General features: G+C 40.0%; 1 protein-coding gene across 5 annotated transcripts in view; it reads right to left on the reverse strand.

The window, feature by feature from the left end:
• Window positions 1–16,581, reverse strand: part of IL1R1 (interleukin 1 receptor type 1) — a 79,492-nt gene that overhangs the window by 40,408 nt on the left and 22,503 nt on the right. For 3 of the 5 annotated variants that reach the window (XM_027835288.1, XM_027835298.1, XM_027835272.1), the window contains exon 1: window positions 8,825–9,125. The gene's annotated coding sequence lies outside the window, so the exon portion shown is untranslated. Of the gene's footprint in view, window positions 1–8,824; window positions 9,126–9,753; window positions 9,875–10,113; window positions 10,268–16,581 lie in introns of those variants that run through there. The other 2 variants (XM_027835281.1, XM_027835280.1) reach the window with 2 other exon arrangements.

The raw sequence follows: 16,581 nt of genomic DNA on the forward strand, positions 1-16,581 counted from the left end.
GACTCCCTCTAACACCTTTTCATAAAGCATAGTGCTTCCCCTCTCCCCCACCACAGCACTAAATGGACTTCAAGTATCCCAGTTCTATTACTCACCCCAAAACCATCCCTGCCTAATTACCTGTTCTTTCTGGCTCCTAAAAGATGAAGGAAACTAGAAGGGAAAAACAATAGCTATTCCTGAAGGAGAAGCTACAGGTAAAATCCAAATCCTCACTTCTAGCAATAGCTGTGAGCAATAGCAGACATACAAACTTCCTGTAAGGTGAACAAGTACATTACAAATAATAACTGCCCTATAGCCCTGTCCATTGTAATGAAAAAACTTGCAGGTTCAGAGTAAATTTACTAGGCAGTGTTATATCATCTCAACTGGTGTAAGGGGAGAGTTTGGAGTAAAATTCAAAGAAGATCACATTTTTGAAAGTATTATAGAAAGTAATTAATGGAGTTGCCCTATACTTCAAACACTTCAGAGATCCATGATTCCATCCACATGTGCTTCCTTCACTGTGACAGATCTCGTTTTGTTCCCACACCTTAGCATATGTTTTCATGAGTCACTCTAACCAAAAAAATTAATTGCCTGGTAGCTAACCATCTGGTAATGAACCTCTCTTAATTTAACTAGGCTGGTCCTCAGACAAGAGATCTATAATTCACCATCACCATCATACTCAAAGCTTCTTCAGTTTAGGAGAGGATGACTGGTACTGCTTTTTTCAAGTGTAGTCTCTGAGAACCCAGAATCGTTACCAAAGTAACAAGCCTCATAGTAAAGTATCTTTCTTTACATATTTTTTTTACAGATAAAATACTTTTAAGAAGGAATTGTTTCACTTGATAAATTAGGTGGCTATAATATATTAATATTTTTTTCTTATTTTGCCATATTTTTATCTTAAAAGACCTGAATTCAAATCCAGCTTCACATACTTAAACAAGTTGGATTACTCTGGGTAAGCCACAGTCTACCTTAGTTTCCTCATTTGTGAAATGAGGATTACAATAGCATCAACTTGTCAGGGTTGTCAAATGACATACTATTTGTAAAGCTGAAAGCAAACGTGCAATATTTGCAAACCTGAAAGCACTAAACAAATGCTAAGTATTAAGATTATTGTTATGATGATGATAATGATGATGATGATGTAGAAAGTGCCAGGCTATCCTGAACCATGCCTGCCTAGTTTAATGTAATATAGCAAAGAAGGTACTAGACTTGGAGTCCAAAGATATGTTCAAATCCTGATTCTGCCACTGTGACCACTGCCAAGACTCTTAAGTCTGTTTGCTGATCTGTGAAATGGGGATCATGGGATCATAGATATAAAATTGAAAGAGATCATAGAGGCCATCTAGTCTAATTCCTACTTCCTCATTTTGCAGATTAGGAAACTGAGAACCAGAGAGGTAAAGTGATTTGCCCACAGGATTATAGTCAGCAAATAGCAGAAAGAAATTTAAGCCCAATTTTCAGACTTTAAATCCTTTTCGACTACACAGTGCCTATCACAAAGGGTAATTAAAAGGAAAATGCTTTGTAAACTTTAAAATGCTCTACACATAGTAACTATTGTGATTTTTAGTCAGAAGTCTAATGTGTATATCATGGATGCAATTTTCTAGCCTTACTGTTCTTTAGTACTATTTTATTATTGTTGTTATTATTACCCAATCCAAAAAAAAAAACCCAAACCCAGCAACTATGGCCTAAATTTTTTAAAAGAACACTTTGAATAATAAAGCCTCTAATATAGTAATTCTATAAAAATTTCAGGATCTCATTAAATAATGACTTGACACCCAATAGTACATGAGGATGATGTACAAAACTATAGTTACAAAACTTTTAGATATTCAAATACAATTACTTTAAAAATTTTTGGTTTTTCTCAATTCCATGTAAATAAAAAGTTTTTGAATTTTTTTAAATGTTGAGTTCCAAATTCTCTTCCTCTCCTCCTCCATCCTTGAGAAGTCAAGCAGTTTTATATAGATTACACATGTCACTATTGAGTTGTTTCAGTCATATCCAACTTTTCATGATCCCATTTGGGGTTGTCATGACAAATATACTGAGTGATTTGCCATTTCCTTCTCCTGCTCATTTTACAGATGAGGAATTGAGGCAAACAGGTTAAGTATTTGTCCAGAATCATACAGCTAGTAAGTGTCTGAAGCCAAATTTGAACTCAGGTCCTCCTGACTCTAGGGCCAGCACTCTTTCTACTGCACCACCTACCTGCCCCAATTATACATGTGTAGTCATGCATAATATGTCTATTTTAGCCACATTGCAAAAGAAAAAAAAAAGTGCAAAAAAAAGTATGCTAAAATCTGCATTCAGACTCCACCAGTTCTTTCTCTGGAGGTGGATAGCATTTTTCATTGTGAGTCTTTCAGAATTGTCTGAGAATAGTTAAGTCATTCACAGTTGATCAATATAATTACTTTTAATGAGATTTTTTTTCCCTTGGCTAGGCAATGGGGCTAAGTGACTTGCCCAAGGTCACACAGCTAGTAAGTGTTACGTGTCTGAGGCCGGATTTGAACTCAGGTCTTCCTGACTCCAAGGTCAGAGCTCTATCCACTGTGCCACCTAGCTGCCCCTAATGAGATTTTTTTTTTTAAAGGTCAATGTAGAGTATAAGTATGAAATAAATTCTGGCTAGCCTACTAATGATTTTCCTCAACATGAATTCAGTTCAATGGACAGAAATTCTGAGTAATTGGAAATAACATATCATATTCTCACCTTTTATTTAAAAAAAAGTGCTTTTGAAGTATGTGACATTTCATTCACCAGAGCCCAATGCTCTTTCTTTGCATCATTAACTCAGAAAAAAATATTTCCCAAAATCTCCATAACAGAAGTACTGAACTGACAAAGACAAAGAACAGCATAACTTTGGAGTCAAGAAGGTCTGGGTTTGAATCCCACTTCTGACACTTACTAGCTGTGTGTCCCCAGGCAAGTCACTTAACCTCTCTGAGACTCAGAATAATTTCTACTTCACAGATTTGTAGTAAAGTTGAAATGAGATAATACATACATAGCTTAAAGCAAACCTTAAAGCATTATGCAACTGTCAGTTATTATTTTGATTCACACTCTATCTGTTAGTTAACACCCAAGAAACTGGTTCCCATGTGATCTACCCAGTAGGGAGAATCAATTAACTCAGGAAAGCTGGAGGTAGCTGCCCAGTCCTTTTCCCCTGGCTATTCAAAACTATGTCAGCAGAGTATATCAAATCTGAAACTTAAAAAGCAGCCATACCTTGGGGTAGCTAGGTGGTGCACTGGCTGTGGAATCGGGAGGACCTGAGTTCAAATGCAGCCTCAGACACTTGACACTTACTAGCTGTGTGACCCTGGGCAAGTCACTGAACTCCATTGCCTAGCCAAAAAAAGAAAAAAAAGCAACCATACCTTCCAATCACTGGCAGATCACCTTCCCTATCCCTCATCTCCCCAAATCCTGCCTTGGCTTGCTTTCAAAAATATATCTATACCTTCAGTTTAAAGCAGCCCTTCATTTTAAGCATCACAGAAACACTGAATGAAGAAAAGGAGAAATGTTACATCTAGGTTTTAATTAATTGTACTACATACTGCTATGTAATTCTGTGTGAGTCATTCAGTAGGGGGAGTGGGAGTGGGAATCTCAAAGATTATAAGATCATGAATCAAAGATGTTTGGGGCACCAGGGAGGGTAGCAGGGAGCAGGCGCCAAAAGCTTATGAAAATTTTATACCTCCCCATCTTATTGATATTGCAACAATTCAGTGAGAAGAAAGGGGAACTGTACCATTAAATGTGACAATATGACAATCCTACATGATCTATTTGTTCTTCATAAAAGTCCTGTTATAATACCTCTTCATGAAACAGAGGTTATGCTGAGTTAGCAGAGGGGAAAAGGGAGAGCAGAGGGAAGGCCAGTGAGGAGATCAGCACCACGTCCAAAATTTGATGACACTGTGAACACTTGGGAATACTGTTGCTGATTTGAATTCAGTACTTCTAATTGACCCATACTTTCACTGTCATTCTCTTTTATGTCAAAGAACAACAGATAATAAGAGATATCTTAGGCAATTGTGAGTTTTCCAGGTTTTCGTGAATGCACAGTCATAGTCAAGACAAACATAAATCTTGTCAAATGAATGAAGATCTAACTTAATAACTACCTGGGAACTCCTTTGGTAGATTCCATACTGCACTCAAGAACTGTAAAATGAACTTGATAGTGACTGAAAATGTTAGCACTCCACTTTCTAAATTATGAATGTGTTGTTTCAATTCTACAGCACACAGTGATCATACAAACATCCACCAAAAACCCTGAAGCCTAGATTTCTTTGCTTAACAAACAAAGACTGTACGATCAAGATACTATATTTTTCTCCAAGGGAACATGCTTTCAGAAGATATGAGCAAATGCTATCTCTTCCTTCAAGAAACCCCAAGAAAAAGATACAGCAAAATAAAACCAAGAATTGAGGGCAAAATAGGTTCATCCAGAACACTCATCTAAACAAATTAGGCAAGGGCAAACTGTTACATCAAATGAGATAAGGGAAATAGCTTTGAAAATTAAGAAGCATGATACAAATATAAGATATTACAGCTATCATGAAGGAATAAATTGTTCAGCTAAAATTAGACCAAGTGACAGGCAGCTTGGTATAGTGTAAGCCAGTCTAGGACCTGGAAAAACTTGGGATTGAGTCCTGTCCCATCCTGGGCCTAGAACCCTGAGCAGGTTATATAACCTCTCAATGCTACATACAATAAATTGCGTATAGCAAGTGCTGATCTGCATTGGTAGAAAGGGATTCCTCACTGGCTGTTCTCCATATCAGTGAAATCACAGAACCTCCCCTACTTCCAAAAGTAATATCCCAGAATTGGAACCTGGAAGAGATCTCAGAGATCAACTAATATAATATTATATGTAACAGTATATTATTAATTAATAACATATGTTATCATATAATATAATAATATTCTCATGTTGCCCACAAGGAAACTAAGGCCCAGGAAGGTTTGTTTCATAATTTAGGCAGCTATATGGCTCAGTGGATAGAGGGTGGGGCCTGGAGTCAGTAAGACCTGAGTTCAAATTCAGCCTCAGACACTAGCTATGTGACCATGAGCAAGTCACTTAACCCTGGTTGCCTCAGTTTCCTCATCTGTAAAATGAGCAGAAGAAGGAAATGGCAAACCACTCTAGTATCTGTCCTAAGAAAACCCCAAATGGGGTCATGAAGAGTTGGATATGACTGAAAAAAGACTGAACGACAACAAATAGTCTATGTACCAGGTGATAAGGGCCTCAGTTGAGGTTCTGGCCTTGTGAATGGAGAGAAAGAGATGAAATTGAGACAGTCTCAGATGTGTGAATATAGTCCCTTTTGGAAAAACTACCACTGAGACTTCTTTATCTCACTCATACAGAATGTTGCACTAAAAGTCAACATATCTTCAAGTGATAGACTCCAAACTTTGCCAGTCTGATGCAGTTTCTTCCTGGAGCCATGCAACTATGTCATGCTGCTAAATATCATGCATGCACATGCCCTTATCCTAATACATATCTTCCAATAAAGTCTTACCATAATTATAATATGTTGGTGACCCAGGGACCCCAAGCTATGCAAAAGCATACAAACCCTATCACATTCCAGCAACCAGGAGAGATTCATAGGATTGAACTGATGATGAATCTTCTGTCTTTCATCTGAGGACATGGGCAGCATCAGGGTGAGGAACTTTTTGGTTGTAGCAAGTCATGAAAACTGTCTACTAAGTTGCAGGTGGTTGCAATTGGAGTTGGTGTAAGAAGAGGACGGAGCATTTATTAAGTGCTACGGTGCCAGACACTGTACTAAGCAGGAGACTTGTTCTTCAATTTAGTATATAATCACAGTGCTTAAAGTACTGAAGATATGTCCTTTTCCTATATCCTCATTCAATCTGGCTGTAGTTGTCCAGGTTGAACCACCAGGTAGGAATTAATTGAACATCCTGATTTGCCCAGGTGTTGCTCAGTTGTTATGATGAGCATTTCTTCCATCCTGGTACCCTGACAATATCCCAAGACCTCAATGGTAGTAATCGTAGCTTATTATATAATGTTAACTGCGGCTTATAACTAGCAATGATAATGAAAACTTTTAAAATACCAGAGAAGCAACAAGATCTGCAAGGCCATGACGAAGTTGTATGTTATAATTATCCTATATACCTGTAGCTTGACAGTAATAAAGAAAATCATAACAAAGCAAATTTCAAAACCTATTTCCCTTGATTCACTCTAAGAGTATTAGCTTCCCCCACCTAACTACCACCACCACCACCACCACCATCATTTTTGCCTGAACCTGTGATTTCCGCAGTGTAGGAAGCACCTGAAAGTCGCCTGCATTTAGAAATTTCCTCTATCAATATAGATAAGAAGTTGTTTAGTTTTGTCTGACTCTTTGTAACCCCACTTGGGTTTTGTTTTGGGGTTTGGGGCAAAGATGCTAGAGTGGTTTGCCATTTCCTTCTCCAGCTCATTTTATAGATGAGGAAATTGAGACAAATAAGTTTGGTTAAGTGACTTGGCCAGGGTCACACAGCTACAAAGTCTCAGAGGCCAGATTTGAACTCAGAAAGCTGACTCTTCTTGATTTCAGGCCTAGCACTTTATCCCCTGAGTCATCTAACTGGCCCTGCAGAGAGAAAAACTTTGGGAATTGCCTGAAGCACTGAAAGAATGAGTGATTTGCCCTAGGTCAGACTGGGGTATGTATGTCGGAGATCCAAGCCTGGGTTGCTCTCACAAGAGTGTGGCCCTCTATGCACTATACCCTGCTTCCTCTCACTGGCATAAAGAACATAAAAGAACCAGAGATACTAATCGGTACCAGACCTGTAATATTGAATAGTCTTAGACAGTTTCCTAGACACTGGAAGGTTGTGACTTATCCAGAGTCACACAAGCAGTATTTGCCTGAGAGGGGATTTAAGCCCAGGTTGTCCAGACTCCCAGGCTATTTACTATTTACTATTTACCTGGCCATTTCACCTATGTTCCATGGTTAATTCATTTTATAAGGTAACTTTCCATTTGATGTTGTGCTGCTGCAAAATTAGAATCAACCAAATCTATCGGTCACTTGCTTCATCTGGTACAAGCATAGTCTTGGACACTAACTGAGGCCACAAGAGTGAGTTTCTTTGTGTCAGAACAAGGTGCTCAAGGCTGTTGGGTTTGCATCTGCTTCAGACAACACCATTGAGTAAAGCATTCTCTGGTAAGTCTCACAAATAATTCTGATTTCTTGCTATTAACCTCATTCAGAGGGAAAGACCAGACTAAGGGTACATTAGACCACTCTTCCAACTGGTAGCCTGAGCGGATTTCCAGTCAATCCTTTATTTTGAGAAAATTACCTCTGCTTTTTTCAGGCAGCAGAGCGTTCAGTCCCTTCATCCATTTAACTAGTTGGGAAAACATAATGGAATGGGGAAAATGCCACCATCATCAGAAGGGAACTTTTTCAAATCCTACTTCTGAACTAAAGTGACCATGTGAACCACCTTAATTCCCTAGATCTTAGTTTCTTTATCTGTAAAACGGGGATAAGAACACCTAAATTATGAGGAGGAAATGGGATAATATATGTAAAATGCTATATAAATGTCCCATTGTTGGTGAGACTGCCCTCTTGGAGTTTGATTCTTCCTCCAGGTTAAACACAACTTGAGTTAACGCGAATAGGCTGATAAAAAGAACTTAAAACATTTAAAGTGTCCTAACACTTCACTCTTCTTCAGAGTTACCAGAAAATGCCCCATAAGGGAACTTTCCCCTGCCCTTCACAAAGATAAACAGTTTAAATGTCAAGAGCCAACTAAGAGCAAACCTTTGGAGGTCCAAACCACAAAGACGGTCAATAGTATTTACTGAGCATCCTGTCCCAAACACTGTGCAACAGTACGGAAAGAAGGGAGCTTGCCCAGAAACACAGGTCACAGGACCTTCCCTTTAGAGTTCATAATCTAAGGATTACATAGCAAACCAGTTTTATTGATTTGTAGTTGTGAAGACATTTTGAAATAAGGCAAATTCATGGACCCCAGGTTAAGAACCCCTATAAATCATATGGCGAATTGGCTTAGCTGTATCTCTCTCTCGGCTCTCTCTGTCTCTCTCTCTCTCTCTGTCTCCATCTCCGTCTGTCTGTCTGTCTGTCCCTCTCTCTCTGTGTCTGTCCCTCTATTTGTGTTTTTCTCTCTCATGAACAAAGACGCGCGCGCGCTCACACGCACACACACACACACACACCTGATTATCTACCCTCAGTGACCTCATGTCACCCAAAAATCCGGAATCACTACTAGAGGTACCAATCAACAGCCCAACTACAAGCCTTCTGCTGTGGCGGAATGGACAGGGGCGAATGAGTCCCCTGTGCTCGAAAGAAGTTAGTGGAGGCAAGTATCAAGCCCAAGTCCTCTGTCAGCACAGTTTTGGACCAACTCTGCACTTAACAATCCTTCCTTCAACTCCCAGCGAGCCCCAAGGAGTCACACCCACTCTCTCGTACAGCTACTCCTGCGGGTAGCCAAAAGGGGTGTCGGGGCGGCTGGGGTGGACCACGGCCAAGGGGACTGACACCGTCGACCTCTTCACTTTCCTGTGCTAGGCTGCCGAGATAACCTCCCTTTCCAGGACCCCAGCTTCACTGGGCGCGGCGCAGCCCTTGGTAGGCGTCTGGGCGTCTAGAGACGTCTCTCGGAACTCAGAACTGCTAACTGCACTTACTCGGCTTGCCTCTGGAGAAACCGGAAAGCCTCCAGCCTCCGGGGACCTCGGGCTGCGTTCCCTGGGTGAGCCCAGGGCTCCCCACCTGCCTGCCGTGGGCGCAATGAACACTTTCTCTTGGTCCCTCTAAGGCTCCCGAAGCCAGTCCTGGGCAGTAGAGCTCTGCCACTCGGCCTCTTCCATCTCGCTTCCTGCTCCCTCTTGGGAAGGCATGGATCGACCCAAGTCTGGCTTCTCCTCTCCAGGTCCTTGCCTTGTCTCCCAGCTCCCCACATGGAGCTCCCTCCCACGCGCGCTGGCGACCGGCCCGTACTCCTCCCCTTGCTGGGCTGGAGGGGAGGAGGCAGCAGCACTTCCCGGACGTTGGGACGCCTCTTCTCTTCAGTCTAGACAGCTGGGAGGGTTGTCCAAACCCGAGAGTAAACTCAGGGGCCGGGGATGTGCCGCTGCTGCCTGCCTTTAAAAGTTCCCTCTTGGAAGCTTCCTCTGCCCAGAGGTCTCTGTAGTGCATTCGCCCGAAGTCGTGCCCAGGGTGGCACTCTGGAGCAGTGAGTACAGTCCAGAGGAGGATTCGGAGACAAGCTATTCCCAAGTTCCCTAAGAACGGGGGAGTTTGAATAGAGGGTTCCTGTTAGACAAGTAAGGAAGGCTTGTAGTAGTTAGTATCTTTGCCGTCTTTCGGGCATCTTAGAATAATGGATTTAAAGAAGGGCTTTAAGAAGTCATTGATTCCACCCCTCTTTCCAAATTAACGTGAGGCACAGAAAAACACGTTTAACAAATGAGCTCCCCATAGTCACGCTGCTAGTAAGTGTCCAAGGCAGGGTTTGAATTTTAAGTTTTCCTGCCTCGGTTTCCAGTATCCTATCCACTACACTAAAGTGACTCTCTCCTCCAACTGGCTACTTCCACAGTCGCAAGGCTCTTACCTTTCAAGGTTCGCACCCAGAGCAAATCAGACTGCCAAGGATGCCTACAGCCTCCGGAGGTTTGATCCTCACCCGGGCTGCCAACGGCTTCCCAACCCCGGTATCACAGCGTTCTGCTGCTCTGGGAAGAAAATATCTCTATGTGGATTGTGGCTGTTTCAGAGTTTCTTTATACTCAAAATCTTCAAAAAGTATACTTCCAAGCTTAGTTTTATCCCAGAGATCATTTTGGTCATTTTGGAGGCGAGGAAAAGGAATCATAAGTTCGTTGACCTAGATCTGGAAAGGACTTTAGAGGTCACCCTTTCATTTTACAGACGAAGAAACTCCGAAACAGAGAGATTGAGTTGAGTGACTCACCTAAGGTTTGGCAGGTAATAGATTTGAATCCAAGGACTCCAAACCCAGCATGAGATTCACGGTGACACAATGCTGCCTTTCTCAAGAAATTTTAAGAGCAATAGCTTGTGACTTCGCATGTAAGAAGTTGCTGAGCTTCAAAAAGATAGTCCCCCTGTGGGTGGAATACATTTAAAATAAAATTTAAAAAAGCAACAACCAACCAACCAAAAAACAACTTGCTATTTTACAGATAAGGAAACTGAGGCAAACAAGGGTTAAGTAATCTGACCAGAATCCTACACTTAGTACGTTTCTGAGACTGCGTTTGAACTTGATTGCAACTTATACACACTCTATCCACTAGCTGCCCATAATGTAAGATACTCAGGGATTCATTATAGGACATTGATTTACCCTCTTTAGCTAGGTAGGCATATACTCCTTTCCAAGAGAAAGAGAAACCTATGTGGCTTCCTTTTCCAGCTTTTCATGTCCTTTGCAACATCAACATCTGGAAGTACCAGCCTCTTTTCAGTTAGTCCCAGACCTGCCTTTGTAACATCTGCACTAGAGACAAGGCACAGAGACCTATGAAGAGGCTGGTATGATACCTTATGCTCACAAACTTTGTTAAACAGAAGACTTTTTCACAGAATTAATTCATTGAAATGTCATCCTAGTAAAGCAATTTAGTATATGACAAACTCATGGAATAATTTTGTTTAAATGAATAATAAATAAATTTGATACATAAAATTGTCATTCCATAATTTAAAAAAATTTTGGCGAAAGGCTTTTGGGGGGTTTGGTTTTTTGTTTGGTTGAGTTTTTTTGGTCATAAGCTACATGACCCAGTACAATATGACTTGGTGACCTGAAAAGTTAAAAAAAAAAAAAGAATTACTATTTTTGTTGTGTGTGTTTTTTTTTTTAATGGAACTTACTACTGATCTTCTCTAGAACCACAAGGTTCTTTGGAACAAATTTTAAAACCACTGCCCTAGATGGACTTCCTCCAACAGCCTAACTCTTCTTATATATTTTCCATTCTCTTAACCTGCACTGAACCATTTTTTATTTCTGTCATCAAACCTTCTTTATTTTCAAAACAATTTATTCATGACCTCCTATCCCCACGAAACTGTCTGACTCTCTTCAATTCATTCTGCTTAACATATGCCATCTAGGAAGACCTAAACTAGTATTCTTGACCAGTCAGAAAATCCATAGCTATACTGAACATAAGAGCTAGGGGTAACAAGTCAATGCATACTGTGAATGATTTGTGTTTTCACAGGTAAAGTAGATGCACTAGGATGGGCCTTTCAAAATCTTCGCAGAGTTTGTGAACAATCAATCAAAATTTTTATTAAGCACCTATTTTGTAAAGAGCATTGTACTGGGCACTGGTAATACAAAGACAAAAAACAAACCAGTCCACAATCTCAATGAGCTTACACTCTATGGGAAGAAGTGTGTACACATAGAAGTGAATATGACCTATATGTAAAATTATTGTTCAGTCACTTCCTTTGTGACCCCACTTGGGATTTTCTTGGCAAAGATAAGGGAGTGGTTTGTCATTTCCTTAATCAGCTCATTTGCAGATGAGGAAACTGAGGCAAACAGGGTTAAGTGACTTGCCCAGGGTAACACAGCTAGTAAATCTCAGAGGCCAGATTTGAACTGTGGAAGATAAGTCTTCCTGACTCCTGCCAAGGTGCTCTATTCACTGCACCACTTAGCTGCCCTCTACAAAATTAAATACAAAGTAATTTTAGTGGGGGACAATAGCAGTTGAGATGATCAGAAAGGGTAACATGGAAGAAGTAGAAGTTATGGATAAACCTCTTTAATGACTGAATAATTGCGTGAACCAATTACACTTCAGTTTTTCCATCATTAAAGTGAAATGCATTATTAATATGAAAGCAATATGACAATTGCCAGATACTGCTAGATATCTGTAGAAATGAAGTGTCCCACTTGCCTTTATAATGTACCCTCTCCAGCTGGAGTCATTTGCCTCAAGATAAATTATCCTTCAACTCTTGAAACTGTGTGGGAAGATGAATAGTTTAAATGCTTCCACTTTGGAGGGGAGGGAATTACATTGTGTCTACAAATATTGGAAAAATTTTCATCTGAAAGAAAAATTAGATTTTTTTAATAGCTCCAAAGGGAAGAATTAGGAATGGTGAGGGAAAGTTAAAGGGAGGTAAATTTACGCTTCACAGAAGGAATTTCCTGTCCAATAGTGAAATGGACTACCTCATGAAGTAATGAGTACATTGTCATTATAGAAGTTCAGAGGCTGGATGGACATTTGTCAAGAATATAAATGTTAAATGCTAATGACAATGAAAAAGACTTTAGAAAAATATGCTGAGGTCTCCTCCCCCCAAATACTCAGTGACTCCCTGTTGTCTGAGTAAATTTCGACCTCCTTCCTTCATATTCAAAGTTGGCCACAATTTGATGGCATCCTACCTTTCCAGGCTTTCCTCATACTACTTCCTGCCACATGTGACTGTTACTGCTTCTAGGGTTAATCTTGTTTGTGACTATCTTCCTAAATGGTAATGTAAGAGCCCCCTACTGATGCTCTTCCCCTTAACAATTAGCCAGTAGATGCAGTTCTTTATCAAGGGCATTTACTTAACTGGCTCAGTAATTAAACACTTCCCCCAACACCAGGAGCAAATTCTCCCACACATAGATTCAGAGTCCACAAGTAGGAAAAAGTGGGTGTGAATTTAAAGAAAAGTATCGTCATAGTGAGGCACACATTTAGGGAACACATATGGCCAAGGTAGCTCATGGGCCAGATCAACAGCATATGGGTGTAGTGTTTGGGCTGAATAAGCCAATCTGCTACTGGACTGGGTCTAGCAGTTCACTCATAGTGGTTGTTGTGACTCCTCACCAGGCTCTACTACTGCTAGACTGAACTGGGCAGATACTGGGTAGGGTATCTCTAAAGGATGGGTCAATTTTTGGTCTCTTGGCCTTGTTATTCAATGAACAGCTATAGTCTTCCTCCCCATTAAACTGGAAGAGTACTTTCCAGGGAATAAGGTGTATGAAGATGGGGAAAGGGAGGAGGAGGTTTAGGTTATGAAGGGCTTTGAATTCAAACAGAGGATTTTGTATTTGATTGTAGAGGTGATAGGAAGCCACTGGAGTTTATTGAGTGGGGGAGGAGGGGAGAGTGACATGATCAGTTTGGTAGCTGAATATAGGATTGGAGTGGAGAGAGACTTGAGACAGGTAGACCCCCACCCCTCCAGCAGGCTATTCCAATAGTCCAGGCTTGAGGTGATAAAATCCTGTACTAGAACTATAGGAGAAATGCTGCAAAGGTGAAATCAATAGACCTTGGCAACCGATTGAATATGAGAGGTGAGAGATAGTAAAGGAGTAGAACAACTCCTAGGTTGTGAGTCTGAGGGACTGGGAGAATATTGTTGCCATTTATAGTAGCAGAGAAGGTAAGAGAAGGAGAAGAATTTAAGAAGAGAAATAATGAGTTCCATTTTGGACATGTTTAATTTAAGATGTCCACTGGAATCCAGTTTGAGATGTCTAAAAGGAAACTGAATATGCAAGATTGGAGGTCAGTAGAGGGGTTAGAGCAGGATACGGAGGTTTGAGAATCAGCAGCATAGAGATGGTAATAAATCAATGGCAGCTGATGATATCACTGATTAAAGTAGAACTTAAAAACAATTTGCATATAGTAGAGATCTGTGATTTCACATAAAAATCATCTTATTTATGTCTTTGTTTATGATCATGAAATAAACATGTCTGTTGGTATTTTTCAAGCTCATAACAATAAAACATTTTTTTGAAAGAAGAAATAGGAGAGTTGCTACTATATAAGAGAATGGCAAATGTTCTGATTTTCCAAAAAAGGGAAGAAGAAGGATGGAGTTTGCAGAGTATAAGTTGGTGATCTTGAGTTGATCTCTGGAAGAATTCTAGAATGTATTATTATATTTTTAGAGGCAATCAGCTTTAAGTGACTTGCCCAGTGTCATACAACAAATAAGCATCTGAGGCTGGATTTGAACTCAGGTTATCCTGCTTCCTGCTTAATTATCCTACTCCACCCCCGTGCTACCCAGCTGCTCTAGAATTCATTATTAGAGAGATAACTAGTGAACTTTGGGAAAGGGAAGTGCTGATCACTAAAAGGCAGCATGGATGGCTTCAACAAAAATAGATCATGCCAGACCAATCTTGTTTCCTTTTTTTTTTTTTTGACAGGGCTAGAAGCCATAGTAAAGTAAATAGAACATAACTAGGTTTCAGCAAAACATTTGACAGTTGTATATGTTATCTTTTTGGATAAAATAAAAAGATATGATTAGATGATAGCATTGTTAGGCGAATCCAAGGCTTTTTGAATGACTGCATGGAAGAATAGACATGAATGAATCAATGTCAACTTGGAGGGAAGTCTAGTGAAAGACCACAGGGATCTGTCCTTGGTCCTGTTTTTTTTAATATGTTTAATCAATGACAGATAAAGGCAAAGATGGTATCATTAAAATTATGCAGGTGACATAAAGCTGAGAGGGACAGCTGAAACATTACATAGCCAAAGTAGGATTCAAAAACATCTTACCTGTCTAGAATGATAAATTAGATGATTATGATGAAATATGAAGTTCCAAATTTGGGTTTTAAAAAACCCAAATTCATGAGTATAAGATGTAAGAGGTATGGCTAGTTTGTCTGAAAAAGATCTAACAGCTTTAGTTCAATCCAAGTTAAAACTATACCATGACAGCCAGAAAAACAAATGTAATATTAGATGCACTAAGGGAAGCATGGTGTCCTAAATGATAGTACTACCATACTACACCCTGGTTAGACATCTCAGGAGTGCTATGTTCAGTTGTGAGTGCCAAATTTTAGGAAGGACATTGATAAACTGCAGAGAATCTAGAACAGGGCAATAAAGATGGAAAAAGGCCTTGAGATTGTGCCATGTGAGGAGTAGTTGAAGGAACTGAGGAGATTAGCCTAGAGAAAAGAAGATTCTGGGGGCATTTAGGGGACATTTAGGGGGCACTATCTTCAATTATTTGAAGGGCTATGATATGGGAGAGGGAACAGACCAGGAGCTGCTTATCTCAAGAAGACCAAACTAAGGACACTGCAAAAAAAAGCACATTTAAGCTTGACATCCAAAAAACATCTTACCTATCAGAACTGTCCAAAAGTCAAATCCCCCAGAAATAGTAGGCTTCCCCTCATTGGAGAGGCCAGATGACTACTTGCTGGGTATGTGGTGGAGGAAATTCATAATATAATCATTAATAATATAATGCTTTAAGGTTTGCAAAGTACTTTTTGTATTTGATATATTTAATTTGATTAACACAAAAAAGGGTGGTGCTAATATCCTTGTTTTACAAATGAGGAAACTGAAATGAGAGAAGTTAGGTGACTTAACAAAGGTAATTCAGCTAGTACAGCTAATCAGGAAATGAACTCAAGTTTTCCTGGCTCCAAATGCTGCACTCCATTCACTTTGCAATCAGCCTAATCTTGCTTACTTAGGCATGTTCTGGAATAGACAGCCTTTAAGATCCCTCTCTTCCAATAGGAGAGTCTATGCCTAGATCTCTAAGAGCTATTCTGTCATTCCCACCTTATACCCTAACTTACTCTCCCCCAAATATTTTTGAATCCACTAACACTGGCCTCCTTGCTTTTCTTCAAACATACAAAACACTCCATCTTCTGACTCCTGGCATTTTTTCAGTTCTGTACACCATGCCTAGAATGTTCTCTTTCCTTATCTTTGCTTCCTGGCATTCCTGGCATCCTAAAATCCCATCTTCTACAGGAAGCCTTTCTTTTTTGTTGTTTAGTCATTTCAGTCATGTCCTACTCTTCATGAGCCTATTTGGGGGTTTCTTTGCAAAAATACTGGAGTGGTTTGTCATTTCCTTCTCCAGTTCATTTTACAGATGAGGAAACTGAGGCAAGCAAGGTTGAATGACTTGCCCAAGGTCACACAGCTAGTATCTTCAGCCAAATTTGAACTCAGGTCTTACTGATTCTAGGCCCAGCACTCTATCCATCTTGCCATCTAGCTGCCCCAAGCCTAACTTGGTTCCCTCTTAATTTAGTACCTTTCCTCTAGTGATTTATTTCTAATTTATCTTCCTCTCTATAGCTTGTTTGTACATAGTTATTTGCATGTTGTTTTCCCCAGTAGACTATTAGTTACCTGAGAGCAAAGACTGCATTTCTTTGTATCCTTAGTGCTTAGCACAGTTCCTGCTACATAACAGGTGTTTAATAAATTTTTATTGCCTGACTAACTCTTTGGAAGGATGAAAAGTAGCCCACATTGTTGTTACTGTTCTCTAACATTCACATTTAGACTTCTATTTGTATCATTTTTTATGGTTGCATGTGGTTTGTCCTTCATTCGTGAAGAGGAACACGACATCAGGAAGATGA

This window comes from Vombatus ursinus, unplaced genomic scaffold (genome assembly GCF_900497805.2).
Source record: "Vombatus ursinus unplaced genomic scaffold, bare-nosed wombat genome assembly UNPS02004312.1, whole genome shotgun sequence".
Lineage (NCBI taxonomy): Eukaryota > Metazoa > Chordata > Mammalia > Diprotodontia > Vombatidae > Vombatus > Vombatus ursinus.